At 43.4% G+C, this 19,385-nt stretch overlaps 1 protein-coding gene and 1 pseudogene across 2 annotated transcripts in view; one reads left to right on the forward strand and one right to left on the reverse strand.

Annotated features, from left to right (window-relative positions):
- Nucleotides 1-19,385, reverse strand: part of GRIN2A (glutamate ionotropic receptor NMDA type subunit 2A) — a 419,536-nt gene that overhangs the window by 331,432 nt on the left and 68,719 nt on the right. The window lies entirely within an intron of this gene.
- Nucleotides 16,754-18,224, forward strand: LOC100439290 (inosine-5'-monophosphate dehydrogenase 1-like; annotated as a pseudogene).

Raw genomic sequence — 19,385 nt, forward strand, 5'->3', positions numbered from 1 at the left:
TCAGTTCTGACTGCATATTATTCTCACCTGGAAAGCATTTTTTTTTTTTTAGATAGAATCTCTCTCTTATTGCCCAGGCTGGAGAGCAATGGCACAATCTCAGCTCACTGGAACCTCCACTTCCTGGGTTCAAGCAATCCTCCTGCCTCAGCCTCCTGAGTAGCTGGGAGTACAGGCACTCACCACAACGCCTGGCTGATTTTTGTATTTTTAGTAGAGACAGGGTTTCACTACGTTGGCCAGGCTGGTGTCAAACTCCTTACCTCCAGTGATCTGCCCACCTCGGCCTCCCAAAGTGCTGGGATTACAGGCATGAACCACTGTGCCCGGCCTGGAAAGCATTTTTTTAAAAGAGGAACCCAGACCCTTGGAGAAATGACTGATTGCTGATTCCAGGGTTGAAGCAGGAAAAGTATAAAATGAACCTAGAGCATCTTATTGTTCCAGAAAGTAAGGGAATGTGCACAAAAAAAAAAAAAGAGGACTTCTAGGGACTGAATTTTGTCCCCTACAAATTCATATATTGCAGCCTTAACCTGCCATTGACTATATTTGGAGATAGGGGTTTTAGGAGGTAACTAAGGTTAAATGAGGTCATAAGAGTAGGACCCCAATTTGATAGGACCGGTGAACCTGTAAGTAGAGGAAGAGAGAGATTTCTTTCTCTCTCTCCACCAGCATGCACTGAGAAAAGGCCATATGAGCACACAGAGAGAAGACAGCTGTCTGCAAACCAGTAAGAGAGCCCTTACCCAAAAACCACGCCAGCTCCCTGATCTTGGAATTCCAGCCTTTAGAACCATGAAAAAAATAAATTTTTGTTGTTTAAGACACCCAGTCTATGATATTTTGTCATGGCAGCCTGAGCTCACTAAGACAAGAACGTGTCAAAAGAATACAAGAGCCAGGTTGAAGTGCTGACCAACAAAATCTGAGAGACAATTTAAGCATAAATATAAATAATGACAGTAATGGATTATAACCCAATGAAAAATTAAGAATCTTGAGCCCATGCTAACATAAAGTATAAAAGTAAAAATAAATGTTCTTCCTTATAGCAGAACACTAGTAAAGAGAAGGAATGATGGAGTTAGAAAACATCAATGGATGCTAAAGCTGGTGAGTAAAAACATGATAAGGAATAGGATATTTATATAGTCTCAATGTATCTCCCTACAAATATAGGAGCTACAGTGAAACCCAGGTCCCCTATCTTCCTCGTCCAGGTTTCTAAGCAGGAAGCATCAGAATCCAGCATCAGAACTCCCTACAAGTTACTTGTTAATTACAAAGAGGAAATAGCAACTTTACAGTAGAGACTGCAGATACTAGCTTAACCATGGAGTCAAAATTAGTATCACCAATATCAAGACCAACTGACATCATCTCTTGATACAATGCACCAAGAAGGACACAATGTCACTTCAGTGATATTCCTACAAAAAAAAAGTGTGAAAGAAATAGGGCAAAATGTAAGCAACTGGTGAATCTGAATAAAGAGAATATAGGAGTCCTTTCTACTATTCTTTCAACTTTTCTGTAAGCTTGAAAATATATCTACTCATGACACAAGTTTACCTATGTAACAAACCTGCACATGTACCCCTGAAATAAAAAGTTAAGAAAAGAAAATATATCTAAATGCATATACAGTTTAAAAAACATATGAGCCCAAGCCCCACCCTAGACTAATAAAATCAGATTCACTGGGAGTTTAGGGCCCAGGCATCCATGTTTTTGTTTCTATGTTATTTAGGCTCCTTGGGTGATTCTAATGTGCCTCCTAGGTTGACAGCCCCTACGGGGCTCAGAGGATAGACATTCTGACATTCTCTGGACCTGTGCGTACCAAAGTAAATGGTTTAGAGCAATTCCCAACCAGCAGCAGCACCTGAGCACCCGGAGACTTGTAACAAATGCAGATTCTTGGGCCTCACCCAGACCTACTGAATCTGACACTTTGGTGGTGTACTAGCAATCTGCGCTTTAAACAGGCATCTCGGGGTTTCTGATGTTCACTAAAGTGTGAGAACCATGGTCTATATTGCTTCTCAGGTAACTAATAGTGTTCTTCTTTTTCAGTATTTTTAAATTGTGGTAAAACACACAAACACACACACACACACACTTTACTATCTTGGCCGGTCAGCATAGACTTCCGGCCCCACATCACCTTTCCCAAATGTTTTCCAAGGGGCAAAGTCGAGACACAACAGTGAAAGTGTGGATTATTACTCCACTGTTCTAATTATCGTTCTTTCTTGCTGGTGGTCTCATTTCCCTGCCCTCCTCCCTACCTGTGCCACGTACCCCATTCTCCTTGTACTTCCCCTACTGGTCGGTCCCCCATACATAGACCTGCTACAACCACCACTAACTCCTTGAAACTAACCTGTCCTCTCCATCACTCTCAAGCCACATTCTCTGAGCCTGCCCAGGAGACTAAGAACCAATGCGTAATTAACAATTTACTGAAAAAGACCAGATCCCTTTCCCAGGTGTGAGGCTTTACCACGGGTGTTAGCTGTGATAATTTTTAGGTGGTACAAGGAGACTGAATTAAATAACATCAAGTCACATGGTGCGAAAGTTGCTCCCTTTCAAGTCTGTTTCAACTCTTCTGAAAACGTCACGGAAAAAGTCCCAAACACCCTACAACACTTGCTAATCTCCCTTTTTAACAGAGAGATCAGGCCTCAGGCTCTGAGCCTTAGGCAGCAATCTCTGAGCTGTTTGGTCTTCGTGGTATATATTTTTGCAACTTACTTTCTATTTGTGGGAAGTGATACTGGTTTTCCATTTCTGGCTGTGATGCCAAGTTGCTTTTTAAAAATAAATGTGCTTAAATTAAAATGCAAGTGGTTTAAAGCACACACTAAACAAATAATCGTAGAGATGTTTGAAGTTGGAAAACAGAGAATGAGGACCTGGGCTTCTTCCCTGTGAAATCTTCACCCCACATGTACCATTTTGGTGTCTTGGAGACTGCATCCTACCATGATCTAATCTATGAAGCAACAGGAAAGGAATGGAGTCTCCAGTGAGATTGGATCACCAGTTTCATTAGAGGGGCTGGCAGAGCCCTCTTTTGCTCTTCCTCCTGGTCCCTAAGCCTTCCTGAAACCCAGGGACTGGAAAGGGATCCTAACCAAATCTGCAGCTATTGGCATATCCTAGATCCTAGTGAGCCAGAGGTGGGCAGTGGTGGGGACAGGGATGGCTGATAAATGTGGGCAGATCCCTAAACTGCATCCGACCCTCCTGCACTTTCTTTCTTAAGACCCTTCATCTAACATGTAGGAGAAGTAAAGTGGATCCTCATCTCTCACCTTAAGCAAAAATCAACTCCACGTGGATCAAGGACTTAAATCTAAGACCTAAAACTATAAAAATTCTAGAAGGTAACACGGGAAAATCCCTTCTACACATTGGCTTAGGCAAAGATTTCATAACCAAGAACCCAAAGCAAATGCAACAAAAACAAAGATAAATAGGTGGTACTTAATTAAACTAAAGAGCTTCCGCACAGCCAAAAGAACAGTCAGCAGACTAAATACACAACCCATAGAGTGTGAGAAAATCTTCACAACCATATATCCAAAGGACTAATATCTAGAATCTACAAGGAACTCAAACAAATTAGCAAGAAAAAAAAAAAACAATTAGCAAACAAATTAGCAAGCCCAAACAAAAGTGGGTTAAGGGCATGAATAGACAGTTCTCAAAAGACGACATACAAATGGCCAACAAACATATGAACAAATGCTCAACATCACTAATGATCAAGGAAATGCAAATCAAAACCACAATGCGATACCACTTTATTCCTGCAAGAATGGCCATAATAAAAAAAAAAAAAAATAGACGTTGGCATGGATGTGGTGAAAAGGGAACACTTCTACACTGCTGGTGGGAATGTAAACTAGTACAACCATTATGGAAAACAGTGTGGAGATTGCTTAAATAACTAAAAGGAGAACTACCATTTGGCACAGCAATCCCACTACTGGGTATCTACCCAGAGGAAAAGAAGTCATTATACCAAAAAGACATTTGCACACACATGTTTACAGCAGCACAATTCACAATTGCAAAAATATGGAACCAGCCCAAATGCCCATTAATCGACAAGTGGCTAAAGAAATTGTGGTACATATATATATATATATATACGATGGAATAAAACTCAGCCATAAAAAGGAATGAATTAATGACATCTGCAGCAACCTGAATGGAACTGAAGACTATTATTCTAAGTAAAGTGACTCAGGAATGGAAAACCAAACATTGTATGTTCCCACTTGTAAGTGAGCGCTAAGCTATGAGAATGCAAAGGCATAAGAATGACACAATGGACGCTGGAAACTCAGGGGAAAGGGTGGTGAGGAATAATACTACAAATTGGATTAAATGTATACTGCTTGGGTGATGGGTGCACCAAAATCTCAGAAATCATCACTAAACTACTCATGTAACCAAATACCTACTGTCCCCACTCCCCCCCAAAAAAACTATGGAAATTTTAGAAAAGGAAAAATAAATAAAACTAGTTTTGATTTGGGTTATTTCAGTTTGTGTTCTCCAAATAGTTGTTAAAAATAATTTAGAAAATGCTCAGAAAAACCACTCATCTAGAGGAATTTAGATCACAGCAAAGAAATTTCTAACATTCCCCATACCTTGTGCATCTGACCTATGATTTTTTTCCTTGACCTTAAAGACTTACAACGGGCATCATTATGAGTAATTGCAAAACCATTATGAAAATCAACTCCCTATTTTGGATGACTCCCCACGTTCAGCATAAAAGATACTTACTCAAAAGCTTGGTGTTTTCATTCCAGAAGGAACTCCTTTTAATGCTGCAAGCAGCATTACAATTTTAAAAGAGAAAAAAAAAAACATTCTTGGTAATTAAATGCAAATCACCAGAGCTCAGAATTCAGGGCCCTGTCTCTGGAGTGCCTAGATTCAGCACTGGGAGAAGCAAATAACTGAGAAAAGGAAAGAGAATGCCGTCCTGTCTCCCTCCCTTGCACCCCCTTCCTCAGCTAACCAGTGTTCCCCTGGCTCAAACAAAATGTGGAAGTTGGTGGTTTTTCACAAGGATGATACTATCTGGAGCTGCTGTCCTCTGAGAGTAGGACGGGTCAGAAGAGATCTGCACGTGCTCTGCTAACGTAGTCTTGCCATCTCTAAGGTTTTGATTTGCTGGCTTGTTTACTGGAGTCAGAAACAGAATAAAGGTAACTCACTTCAAAGGCTAGATTCAAATGCTACTTCCTAGAAGATACCTTCAGGACCCTCCTTTACTCCCAAATAGAAGGAACTCTGCTTTTTCAACATGGTATTGAAGTCAGAATGTTTGTTATTTCAAACATCAGTACTGAAACGTCTGCTCATTCCGTGAAGTTCCTGAGGTGCTGAGTGCTGGGGATACAACAGTGAAGATGGATAATTCTCCATTCTTATGGAGCTTCATTGAGGGAGTTCAGGGAGGCAGGAGTTAGTCAAATAATCACAAAAGTAATGCAACATCACAAATTGTAGCGAGTGCTATTTAAAGTACATGAAAAGAATTTACTAGTCAAGAAGTATCAGCAGAATGAACAGCAGGTGCAAAGGGCCCATGTCAGACAGGTGAAGGGGGACACGAGGGCAACTGCAAGAAGGCCAATATCACTTTTGCAAAGAGCAGGTGAGAGGTGGGGTTCCAGAGGTAGCAGAGGTCAGCCATGACGTGCTTGGAAGGCCACAGAGACAAATTTTATTCCTACCACCATAGCAATGGGAAGCCATGAAACCATTTTCAGCAGAGAAACAACATGATTGGGTTTGCATTTTAAAAGATCCCACTGGCTTCAGTAGAGAGGATGGATTTTGAGCAAGAAGCAAAAATGCTTGTGGGAAGGAGAGTAATTCGAAGACCTTTAGTTGTCCTGGCAAGAGATGTTGAGCGTTGGATCACAGAGCTGGTGATGGAAATGGGGAGATGTACTTTGACTGATGTTGGCCAAGTTACTTCTTTCTGCACCTCCACTTCCTCATCTGTAAAATGGGAGTAATAAGCCCACTCACCTCCCAGTGAAATGAGATGGCATGGAGAAAGCACCTGGCACATCCTGATAATTCAATAAATGATAGCCATCGTTATGGTGATGATCTTTGTAACTCTCGTAAGATGCTTTTCAGTTCACATCTTTTTAAATGGTTGTTTGTCCACACGGTTCACTCCATCTGAGCAGCTTTATGTTATTTGAAGGCATAGTGTCCCCCTGCTGGATTCACTTTATAACAAATTAGTTCTCCCACCAGGATGATTATCGCCCAGAAAGCATAAGTAAATATTTGTGGAGAAAACTGATTTGAATGGCCCAGATGGTGGCACTCAGCCAGGCTCCCTAACCACTGGAGTTAATCCATCACAGACGTGCTGGCCAATGCTTTGCAAGGTGTGATTCTCCAGGTGTGACTTCCATGGAGGAGACACTTGGATCCGATCTGCCTTCAAAAAAGAATGTGTCATTCAGCCACTGGGGGTGCAGGTTACTGACATCCTCTGGCTTCAGAGCCCTCAGGATTCACTTCCGCTTTTGAGCTGAGGTCACGCTCTGCCAGAGCAGTCCTCAGCCAGTGACAGGGCATGAGGGGGACATGGGGCCCGGCAACTTCTGCCCAACATGGGACTCCTTTCATGGGCAACCTCTGCTCCAAAGCTTTCTGTTAGGTTGGCAGAGACTGTCCGGTCTGCATGGTGGTCTGAAGCTCTCCCTTGCACAATTCTGCTTCCTGCTTTCCCTATTTTATTTTTCCCAGGTACTTATGCCCCCTCAAAAAACTTCTTGTGCCCCTTCAGATGCCATCTCAGCATCTGTTTCCTGGAAGATCCAACTGGCTCACCTTGGAGAGAAAAGAAACTAAAAGCCACAACATGAAGAAGCATATACAAGAACCAGGTAAGTTAAGTAACTCAGAGCTATCTCTTGTCCCAAAGGATGAAAACCTCTGAGCGCTGTGGAAGAGAACAGTCTAATTAATTAAGTTGGCTCAAACTGTCAGGAAGCTTTCTGAGCAACAGCAGATGTTGGGGCTTCAAGAAAGATTGCTCCCTGCTTTTGGCCAGAATCCCAGGGGTCATTTAGGGAGGTGATGTTGCCAGTTCTTCTCCCCTCTGGCCAACACCTCTCAATCCATTATTTGGAATACCAATTATAAACCTGGGACAAGAGCCTAATCTCCCAGCAAGGAAAACCTGGGCGGTCAGTCTACTTTACCAATCCCTGCCTTGGAAATTGTTATATATCTCAAGCTACAAGAAAGTAGAGGGAGACAAGAGAAAAAGCATCCCTCACACAACCTTCAGATCTTCCACTGGAGAGATAGCCCCACTCTAGGAAGGAATGATTATTGCTATAATTTGGGGGATATTTTGGCAGGTTTGGGAAAATCTATTCAAAGTTTAGTTTAGTCTCAATTTCTAGAACATCAAGCCACTTTTGTGTAGGCAAGGGTGACAGGAAAAGCTGAAAACATGGTGATAATCTTAAAGATAATAGTAATAGCAGTATTTATGGAGCAATGAGTATGTTTGTAGATTGAGAGGGGTATTTTTTACAGAATCAGCTCATCTAATCATCACAGGAACTCCTAGACATTGGTGCTATTTTCACCAACTATTTCAATAAGGACACAGAGGTTCTGATATGGTTTGGATGTTTGTTCCCTCCAAATCTCATGTTGAAATGTGACCTCCAGTGTTGGAGGTAGGGCCTGGCAGGAGGCCATTAGATCATGGGGGCAGATCCCTCATGAACGGCCTAGCACCATCCCCCGGTAATGAGTGAGCTCTCGCTCTTAGTTCACATGAAATTTGGTTGTTTAAAAGAGTGTGGCACTGATCCCCTTCTCTCTTGCTCTGTCTTTCGCCATGCGATATGCTGCCCCCCTTTCACCTTCCACCATGACTAGAAGCCTCCTGAGGCCTCACCAGAAGCCAAGCTGAAGCCAGCACCATGCTTCCTGTATAGCCTGCAGAACCATGAGCCAATTAAACCTCTCTTCTTTACAAATTACCTAACTTTGGATATTTCTTTCTTCTTTTTTTCTTTTCTTTTTTTTTCTTTTTTATTGGGGAGGACAGAGTCTCACTCTATTGCCCAGGATGGAGTGCAGTGGTGTGATCTCTGCTCACTGCAACCTTCACCTCCTAGGTTCAAGCAATTCTTGTGCCTCAGCCTCCCAAGTAGCTGGGATTACAGGCACACACCACCATGCCAGGCTGCCTTGGGTATTTCTTTATAGCAACACAAGAATGGACTAACATGGGCTCAGAGAGGTTAGGTAACTTGTCTAAGACCACAGAGCTAGCAAGAGGTAGAGCTAGGATTCAAACTTAGGTATCTCCAGAATCAAAGACTACATTTATCCTCCCTTCCTCCACTGTTCTAGATCACTCTTGCACTGGGGCACTCTTGCTCTGAGAGACATACCCCACTCACAGACATGGAGTGGATGCCTCGGTTGCTGCATCATTTAACAAGCATCTATTGCCTGCTCTGCACCATCCCCTATGGTAGGCACTGGGAAGAAAAGAATGAATGATCCTTGATATCAAGAAGCTCAAAGACTAGCTGGGAAGATACTAATATAGCAATTCCTTTTATTTTCTCTAATAGGAGACCCACTCGCAACTATGAGGAATAGATACTATCAGCAGCAATAGCAACTTTTTTTAAGGACAAAGAAAGTAAAGATGCGAAAATGTAAACTTGTTCAAAGACATTCATCTAGTCATGAGAAAACTGAAACCCAAACCAGCTAAGCCAATATATCACAGCCTCTGAATCACCATCACTGAAAGAAACAACACACTTGGGGATGGGGGAAGGGCTCTCCTTGCACAAGTTGGGATGCAATTTGCAGACATTTTGCAGAGCAGAAAATACATGAGTCTCTAAAGGGCAGTGATCAATCACTTCAGCCAACTTAAATGAGACCCGAATAGATACCAGAAGAATCTCAGCCACATATAACTCTAACCGTCAAGGGTATTACTAACCCCCAAAATATTTCATCTTCTTGAAGTTTTATGGCCATGGCTCTTGAATGTTTCGGGGGTACAGGGAGATACGGGTTTAGGCAGCTGAAGCAATACCTATCTATAGATGAGAATATCGCCAGAAGTCCTAATAACCTCAGAGAATCTACAAAACAAGAGAGTCCGTATGTATGCCAGAATCCCTGCCCCTGACATGTTTACTCTGCTGACTACCTCCAATGACAAGACTCCAGACTTAATTAGCCAGCTCATAGCTCTTTCACATACTTTTTGGAGGCAGATTTTGTCTCTATGGGCTCTACTTCTTCCCTTAGATTCTAGAGCACCATAGAATGTATCTGCTCTATGTTCAAGATGGAAGCCCTTCAAATAATTGGGTATAGCAATCTACTCACCCCTCTCACTTCCCCATTTCTCTCCACTCTCAGAAATGCAAACATTTATCCTTTCGTTGATGTTATTCAGGAACCACTTCCAGCAGCCTGTACCTCCCTTAGTCATGTTCCTTTTAACAAGCTCACTTTATCAATGTCCTTCTTAAAATATAGAACTCACACATGAGCATAGCCAAAGATACAATATTTGTGAAGGGACTGTGAAAACGAGAGTAGGCAGACGCAAAGGGTTATTATTTTTTCTCTGGGACTAAATAAAAATACAAATGCTATTTCTCTTAACAAACACCAGTTTGAAGAAACTATTCGACGTATTCATTCTGTCACCTGTTCATTCATGTGTTATTGAACCTGTCAAGGTAAGAGATTAGAGGACTTGGGCCAGCAGAGAAAAGAGAAAAGTGGATGGATACGAATACTATGTAGGAGGTGTAGTCACAGGGTGAGGGGTGTAAGGGAAATGGTGGTAGCAAGAAGTTTAGCCTGGGCATCTGGGAGGATGGTGGTGCCATGCCCTGGAGGAGGGCCAGTTTGAGGAAGGAATATCATAGGAGTCCAATAAATACTACTAGAATGAATGACTTAATAATCAATATGTAAATTACATTCATTCCCCTCTGCTTCTGGCTTTCCATCTAATTAGATCAAAAGCACTCTTACATGTGGAAAGCTTGCATGAGCACAATTTTACCTGGTTATGGGAAGGAATGGTGTTCTCTCTATGTATTTTTATTTTTTCCAATTATTGGATTCTCCAGGGTGCCCACATGACAATGCCAAGTTTCTGTACTGAGTCCTGATTCCCTAGGCAAAAAGCGCAAAGCATACCTAAAAAGAAATATCCAGCCTTAAAAAAAAACAGTAAAACAATCCCTTGGCTCCCATCAACATTGTAGACCCCACCGTGTGCAGGGGCTGCAGTCGACGGCAGGGGTATGAGGAGAAACAGGTCAGGTTTCCATGTCCCTTGTGAGCGCAGAGTGTAGGAGGAAGATTGACAGGAAAACCAAAATAAAACACCTGAAACTCCATGATATGATAAATGATATGACAACAGGGGGAGGTGCTAAACATTACGAGAGCACAGCAGAGGCATAAAATAAAAGAAGCCTGAAGCAAACTTTTAATTTGTTACACAAAAAAGTCTTCAGTCTTCTTTGCCGAGATTAAAGCAGTGCCGCTCTGGGTCTAGAGCTGAGTTGGTAGCTGGGGTCTAGAATTCAGAGTTCATCCCGAGTCTTCTCTAGAGATGGAAGCCTGGAGAAGCCAGAAGGCCCTGAACCCCTGACAAAAAGCCTAAGGATCCTCACCCAACAATGCTGACCATGACCATTAAAACATGAAGCCAATCCCCCAAAGAGGAAAATCCTTGCCCTTTAAGGAAGCTGTCAAAAACCTCCAAAGTTAACAGTTTGCACTGTGTCTTTCTGCAGACACAGAAAAATGAGCTGGGAAATAGAACAGTCACATCAGGCCAAGAGAGTTGTGGATTTTTGAGGTGTTGCCTGGGTCTCCTGGGCAGTAGAATCAGCTGACCCAATGTTTAATAGAGATACTACAAATTTTCAAACATAAGAAAACCATGTAAAAAAAAAAAAAAGCAATGGGGGAGGGGGTGTTTAAATGCATTTCAGACCAGTCATATGACATGCATTTGGCAGCCCTTATAAGCCTTAGTTTTAATCACATAAGAATTCCCTATGAAATTCTAAATAAGGCTGGGCATGGTGGCTCACGCTTGTAATTCCAGCACTTTAGGAGGCTGAGTTGAGGTGGGCAGATCTCCTGAGGTTAGGAGTTTGAGATCAGCCTGGCCAACACAGTGAAATCCCATCTCTGCTAAAAATACAAAAATTAGCTGGGCATGGTGGTGCGCACGCGTAATCCCAGCTACTTGGGAGGCTGAGGCAGGAGAATGGCTTGAACCCAGGAGGTGGAGGTTGCAGAGAGCTAAGATCGTGCCACTGCACTCCAGCCTGGGTGACAAAGCAAACACTCTAGCTCCAAAAATAATAATTCTAAATAAAGCAAAATAAAACGTATGCATACACATATATATGCAAAGGTATATATGTATATGCACATACATGCATACATGTGTATAGATACATGTACAGTATAGCCTGCCACCTATGTTAAAAGAAGTTTTTTGCACAGCCATCTTTTGTGTATGGAACTGTGTGTGAAAAAAGACTTATGCACTGTGAGAAACTTGGATAAAATGAGGCATGCGTACTTCCCCATCTGAAATAGCCAAGATGATGACCATTCTTAAAAGTGTAAGAGTTTTGTTTTTTGTTTGGGGATGTGTGTTTTTTTTTCTTTTTTAACTTTTATTCCTGTTCAAATTCTTTTCTAATTTACACGTAAGAAAAAGTGGCCTGTCACAGTGGCTCACATCTGTAATCCTAGCACTTTGGGAGACTGAAGAGGGAGGACTGCTTGAGACCAGGAATTCGAGACCAACCTGGGCAATATAGCAAGACCCTGTCTCTATTTAAAATTGTTTTAATTTAAAAAAGAATTTAAAATAAATAAATAAAAATAAGAAAAAGCTCCCAAATCCCACCACCCTACTACAACCAAGCTGGCCACACCATCACACGTGAGGTTGTTCACAGCATCCTTCTCTAGGGATGATTCTAAGTCCCTTGAAGATAGGGAGCATGACTAGTTTGTCTCTGAATCCCTAGTACCTAGAAGTGGCCTGACCCCCAGAAGGCCCTCCGATGACATCTGTTGAATGGATAGATGAGAATGCACATAAGGAAATGTGATTTTTTTCCTAACAAAGTAAAATGGCATTCCATGGACTTTGGGGAAGTTGGCTCCTTCACTTCGAGAGAAAAAAGGAGAATAAGGCAGGAATTCAAAATACTCTTATGAACAGAAAGGCAACAGGTAGAGCAGGACATGGAGGGGTTCATGAACCTGGGCTGTGCAATAAGCAGCAAGCCTGGGTGTTATTTCAGCCTCCCGAGAACATGCCAGAATAGACATTGCCATTACCTCCATTTTCAGAGGAAGAAACTAAGACAAATAAATCAGACAGAAGACATGATGTTCATCTCATAAATGGACATGTGGAGATTTGAACCCAGCTCTGCTGGCTTTGAATTCAGAAATCTTTACTCCTAAGGGATATCATGAAGCGAGACAAAGAATGAAATGGAGGGCTAGGATGATGACTGGATTTCCTACTGAAATCCAATAGGAAGGAATGTTGAACGAAGGAAATTCAGTAGGAAGGAATGTTGAAGGAATGTTGAACGAAGCACATGTACTTTAATTCTAACCATACACAGGGAAGTTCTTTCTGTATTTGGAAGAGCTAAGCGGAAGATCTCAGCACTACTCCCAGCCCCTGTTTCCATGCCATTTCAGCACTAGATAACAAGATATATCCATGTAGGAAGATGGGTGAGAAAAGCAGGGTGGATCTGTCTCCCCCAAAGGAAACCACAAGGCATAAACAACAGCAGGAGTCCCCAGAGGACAATGTACACACAACCTCTTTCCTCCAACTCTGGTATTGAAACCATCCTGAGCTGACTTTAAATCCACTGCAGGTAGTTGCATGAGGAGTACTTACAGGATCCTGCTAGCTCTGTTGCTACTCTCTATCATGGAGTCCTGCAGCCTTTGAATAAATACCTGCCAGGCCAAGCTAGCAAATAGCACAGTTTCATGTCTGGAATTTGCAAACCAGGGTTGAAGGAAGGTAGACACGCTTCTGTGAAGGAAACTGATATTCTGCTGGGGTTTGCAAGATCCCTAAAGGTCCCATCCTCCCCCTGGGAATCCCAGCAGTTTAGAAGATTCCTGAAAGGAAAAGGAGCAGCTCACCTGAGACAAGCAAGGGCCACATTGTTGAAGCCATCGTTGCCCTGCTGAGCTTCAGGACACTCAACTCACAGTTGCAGATTTCATAAGCAACAAAAAGAAGAATCCATTTCACAGACATTTTTCAGTGCCTGTCTGACCACACTGATCAAGGCAGTGGGGGTACAGAGGTGCACAAAACATGCAAAGTGCCTGCTACAGTGATACTTACCCTCTGGTAGGGAGAGCTGAAGTTCTGGGAAAGTAGAGTTTGAGGGAATGCCTCATATGCAAAAGGCCAACCCTGGGCTAGATCCTATTCATGTCTCATCCAATTCCTCCCAATAATCCCATGATTAGGTACTCCTTGCATCAAATCATTTTAAAGAAGAGAAAATTGGGTGTATTAGTCCATTTTCATGCTGCTGATACAGACATAACTGAAACTGGGAAGAAAAAGATGTTTAATGGACTTACAGTTCCACATGGCTGGGAAGGCCTCACAATCATGGTGGAAAGCAAGGAGGTACAAGTCACGTCTTACATGTATGGCAGCAGGCAAAGAGGGAGAGCTTGTGCAGGGGAATTCCTCTTTTTGAAACCATTGGATCTCATGAGACCTCATTCACTATTGTGAGAACAGCATAAGAAAGACCCACCCCCATGATTCAATTACCTCCCACTGGGTCCCTCCCACAACATATGGGAATTGTGGGAGTTACAATTCAAGATGAGATTTGAGTGGGGACATAGCCGAACCATATCACTGGGTCTCAGAGAAGTAATTGCCTCAAGAATCACACAGGTGACAGGTAACAGAGCCAGAACTCAAACCCCAGGCCTCCTGATCACAGCTGCCATGTTGCACAGCCCTCATCTCAGAAGGAATCAGAATTTGTGTTCATGGTTACACGTGCTCAGGGTCACACATTTAGTGTATGGTGTAGCCAGGATTCAAGCTGAGATGAGCCAACTCTAGACCCTAGTCTCCTAACCACTATAGATACTGCTCCACTAGCATACTTGGAAACCATCATATATGTTCTTGGAAATGCACCAGGCACTTTACCATGTTGGGCAGACTTATTACCATTCTCCAATATCTGCAAGTAACATAGAAGCAAAAAAGCACATAACACATAAAATAATTGCACATAGACCTGAGGTAGAAAACAAATAATCAGAGGAGAAGGCAAGAGAAAGGGGAAGCCACCTTAGGTAGAATGGTCAGGAAACATCCTTTCTGAGAAGACATTTAGGCTGAGAAGCTAATTAAGAAATAACAGAGAAAACTAATGAAACCCAAAGCTGATTCTCTTTTAAAAAAATAAATAAAATTGATAAATCTAGGTAGACTGATCAAGAAGAAAAGAGACTATCAGAAATAGTCTGGTGCATTACTACAGACCTTTCAGATATTAAAAGGATTTTAAAAACCCTTATGCCTATAAATTTGACAATCTAGATGAAATGGACAAATTCCTAGAAAGATACAAATTACCAAAGCTTTTTCAAAAAGAAATAGAAACCTTCACCAACCCTGTATCAATTAAAGAAATTGAACCCATAGTTTAAAACCCTCCCACAAAGTAAACTTCAGGCCCAGATGTCTTCTCTGCTGCACTCTATAAAACATTTAAGGAAAAAAAAAAAAAAGAGTCCTACACAAATTATTTTAGGAACTAGTGTTCAGAAGGGAATACTTCTGAATTCATGTTATGAGGATTGTATTACCCTGACTCCAAAACTGGAACAAGCCATCATAAGGAAACTCTAGACCAACCTTCCTCGCAAACATACATGCAAAAGTGTGCCACAAAATATGAGCAGATCAAATAGAAAAATATATCAAAAGGCAACGCATTATAACCAAGTAGGTTCACACCATGAAGGTAGGCTGAAATCCAAAGAACAAGAAATAACCAGACTACCAAAAAAAAAAAAATAGGAAGAATGAATAAGACCTACTATTTAATAGCACAACAGGGTGACTCTAGTCAATAATTGAACATTTTTAAATAACAAAAAATATATAATTGGATTATTTGTAACACAAAGGATAAATGCTCAAGGGGATGGAGACCTCATTTTCCATGATGTGATTATTTCACATTGCATGCCTGTATTAAAACATCTCATGTACCCCATAAATATATACGCCTACTATGTACCCACAAGAAAAATAAAAATTTTTTAAATAAAAAGAATTTTAAATAAAAACAGAAATAACCTGTCAAGTGAAGAACAAGAAGAAAGTTCTGGGCAAAGGGAGTGGCACACGCAGAGTTTACAGGATAAGAAAGAGCTTGGCAAATTTGAAAAGTTGAATGGAGACCATTTGGAATAGCATTTAATGAGTTAGAGGAAAGTGGTAATGGATGAGACTGGAGAATAGACAAGGCTAGATCACACAGGACCTCATAAAGATAAGTAGTTTGGATTTTTTAATAAATTCTAATGGATGCTATTACATGGTTTTTACCTGGGGAATGTCGTGGGACTGTTTGTTTTAATAAAGATTTCTTAACAGAATATGGAGAAGCAAGGGGCAAAGTGGAAGAGAGATATCAGTGAGGAAGCTATTAGAGTGATCCAGGGGAGTGATGGCACCAGCCAGGACTGGGCAGTGCATGGGCAAGGGAGAAAGGTGGGTAAGTCAGGGTATATTTCAAAGATAAAACCAACAGGATTTGCTGACGGACTACAAGTATGAGATAAGGAGAAATTTTGTAGCAGGGTCTGGATAAGTGATCATAAATCCTACTCCCTTTTCCTCCTGGGAATATTTAGTCCATAAAAAACCTCCCAGGCTCCACTCCTTTCGCAGCTCAACGCAGATTATCTCAATGGCCTTAGAAGCCATATGTTGAAGGTGGCAGAGCCAAAAGATGAAAGGAGCTGAGCCCCTGAATCGTCACTTGTCAGAGGGCCACCCTCTGAATGCAAACATCCGCATTCGACTTCAGATGAGTAAGAAGTACATCTGTGGTGGATTAAGTTTCTGCTATTCAGGGATGTATGTGTTAAACTAACTTTTCTTAACCTAATCACTTCAGAGAAAAATCAAGAAAAAACTAGTGTATCAGCTCGAACAATTAAGTGGAGCTAAGAATACTCTTACTTCAGCTCTTAAAAGAACAGATTGAAATCAGACAGTTTGGAGGCTTTCAAGGGATTAGTTCAATTCCATTTCTAAAAGGAATCTATGCTGAGAAAATAAAAGTAAATATAAAGGTTTATGCACAGGGATGTTTATCAGTGGTATTTATATTAGCAAAAGTTTACATGAAAATGACCAAGGCACCCAACACTAAGTGGTTAAATAAGCACCACTATGATTTGACCTTACATGGGCATTAAAAATTATGCTTATAGTCCCCAGGCCCGCAGCATCGTCAGCAACAGCAGCAGCGGCGGCAGCGGCAGCGGCAGGTGGCCGCGCGGGTGTTTCTGTCGGGTCGCGGGGTCTTGCGGCAGCATGGCGGACTATCTGATCAGCGGTGGCACCGGCTACGTGCCCCAGGGCCGGCTCACCGCGCAGCAGCTCTTCCTCAGCGCCGACTGCCTCACCCACAACGACTTCCTGATTCTCCCAGGGTTCATAGATTTCATAGCTGATGAGGCAGACCTAACCTCAGCCCTGACCCGGAAGATCACGCTGAAGACACCGCTGATCTCCTCCCCTATGGACACTGAGACAGAGGCCAACATGGCCATCGCGATGGCTCTGATGGGAGGTATTAGTTTCATTCACCACAACTGCACCCCAGAGTTCCAGGCCAACGAGGTACATAAGGTCAAGAAGTTTGAACAGGGCTTCATCACGGACCCCGTGGTGCTGAGCCCCTCGCACACTGTGGGTGATGTCCTGGAGGCCAAGATCCTGCATGGCTTCTCTTGCATCCCCATCATGAGACGGGCACCATGGGCAGCAAGCTGGTGGGCATCGTCTCCTCCCAAGACATCGACTTTCTTGCTGAGAAGGACCACACCACCCTCCTCAGTGAGGTGATGACGCCAAGGATCGAGCTGATGGTGGCTCCTTCAGGGTAGCAAGAAAGGAAAGCTACCTATAGTCAATGATCGCCATGAGCTAGCGGCCATCATCACCCACACCAACCTGAAGAAGAACCAAGACTACCCTCTGGCCTCCAAGGATTCCCACAAGCAGATGCTGTGTAGGGCAGCTGTGGGCACCCGTGAGGATGACAAATACCACCTGGACCTGCTCACCTGGGTAGGCGTCAACGTCATAGTGTCGGACTCCTCCCAAGGGAACTCATTTTATCAAATCACCATGGTGCATTACATCCAACAGAAGTACCCCCACCTCCAGGTGATTGGGAAGAATGTGGTGACAGCAGCCCAGGCCAAGAACCTCATTGACGCTGGTGTGGATGGACTGCACGTAGGTAGGGGCTGCAGCTCCATCTGCATCACCCAGGAAGTGATGGCCTGCGGTCGGCACCCAGGACACTGCTGTGTACAAGGTGGCCAAGTATGCCCAGCACTTTGGTGTGTCCATCATAGCCGATGTGGCATCCAGACTGTGGTGCACGTGGTCAAGGCCCTGGCCCACAGAGCCTCCACAGTGATGATGGGCTCCCTGCTGGCCACCACCACGGAGGCCCACCGGCGAGTACTTCTTCTCAGACAGGGTGCGGCTCAAGAAGTACCGGGGCATGGGCTCGCTAGATGCCACGGAGAGGAGCAGCAGCAGCCAGAAACGATACTTCAGCGAGGGGGATAAAGTGAAGATCGTGCAGGGTGTCTCGGGCTCCATCCAGGACAAACGGTCCATTCAGAAGTTTGTGCCCTACCTCATAGTGGGTATCCAGCATGGCTCCATGATGTACCCAGGAGAGCTCAAATTTGAGAAGTGGACCATGTCAGCCCAGATCGAGGGTGGCATCCATGGCCTGCACTCTTACCAGAAGCAGCTGTACTGAGGACAGCACTGGAGGCCGAGGTGGTGAAGGGGGCACACCCCAGTGTTCACCTTCAGGCACAGCCTCTCTCCATAACCGAGTGGTCCACAGATTTGCACTATGGGTTCCCCAGCTCCTTTCCAGGGAGAGAGGAGGAGAGGTCCTGAGGGCTCTGCAGTCCCTTGCTGGGCATCCCCTTCAGAGTCAAGACGGCTCCCTGGGCCAGGCTGCCTGGCAGCCTCCCCCAGCCCAGCCAGCCGGGCTCTCAGGCCCTGCGCCTGCCTCAGGTCTTTCTTGCTGCAGCATGCTCCAGCATGGCCCCCACCCTAGGGACAGGCGGCCCCTCCTGGCTTCTCCTGTAGGGTACCTCCCTGCCCCCAGCCCCTCAGGAAATGGTGCTCTCCTGGCCCTGCCTCTGGCTCTTCCCGGACCACCGCCCCCTCAGCCATGTGGCACTTCTGAGCTCCTGACCTAGGCCAAGGGGAGGTCTCTGTCCCCTTCCCCAGCCCTGTGCTACCCTTGGGTCCTGCTCCTCAAGCCATTCCCCTGTCCCTGACCCTGGGGAGGAGGCTGCCCTTGTCATGGCTGCCTGCCCATCATTCCTGACTCACCACTGTCCCCGTATACCATTCTTGCCCTCTCCTCAGCTGCAGTTGAAAGCTTTAACTTTGCACATTTGGGGATCACAGTTACGTCATTGTGTATTAAATAATCAGAATAAATCAAAATTATGCTTACAGAAATTTTGATAGTAAGTGAAACATGCAGCTTATACACTACTGCATGTATAAACTGTGTGCAATTACAAATATGTATGGATATATTTATATCTTATGTACTTGTATAAATACACATACATACATACACATGAACATCAGTGCACACATATATATGCAGAAGGAAATAAAGGGGAAAATGCCATTATTGTTTAATATGTGTCACAGCATTATTGATAATTCTAGTTTTATTGTGTATTTCCAAAACAATCATCATGTAACACTCTTGGGACCACATGAAAATAAAATGCACTCAGCATTATTTTTAACAAATTTAAAAGACTATTTCATGACCTTGAGGAGTAGAGTCTTGAACGGCATCTTAAGATTTTTAACCTTAGTTAGGCATGGTGGCTCATGCATGTAATCCCAGCTACTCAGAAGGCTGGGGCAAAGAGTTCAAGAC

Source organism: Pongo abelii, chromosome 18 (genome assembly GCF_028885655.2).
Source record: "Pongo abelii isolate AG06213 chromosome 18, NHGRI_mPonAbe1-v2.0_pri, whole genome shotgun sequence".
Classification (NCBI taxonomy): Eukaryota; Metazoa; Chordata; class Mammalia; order Primates; family Hominidae; genus Pongo; species Pongo abelii.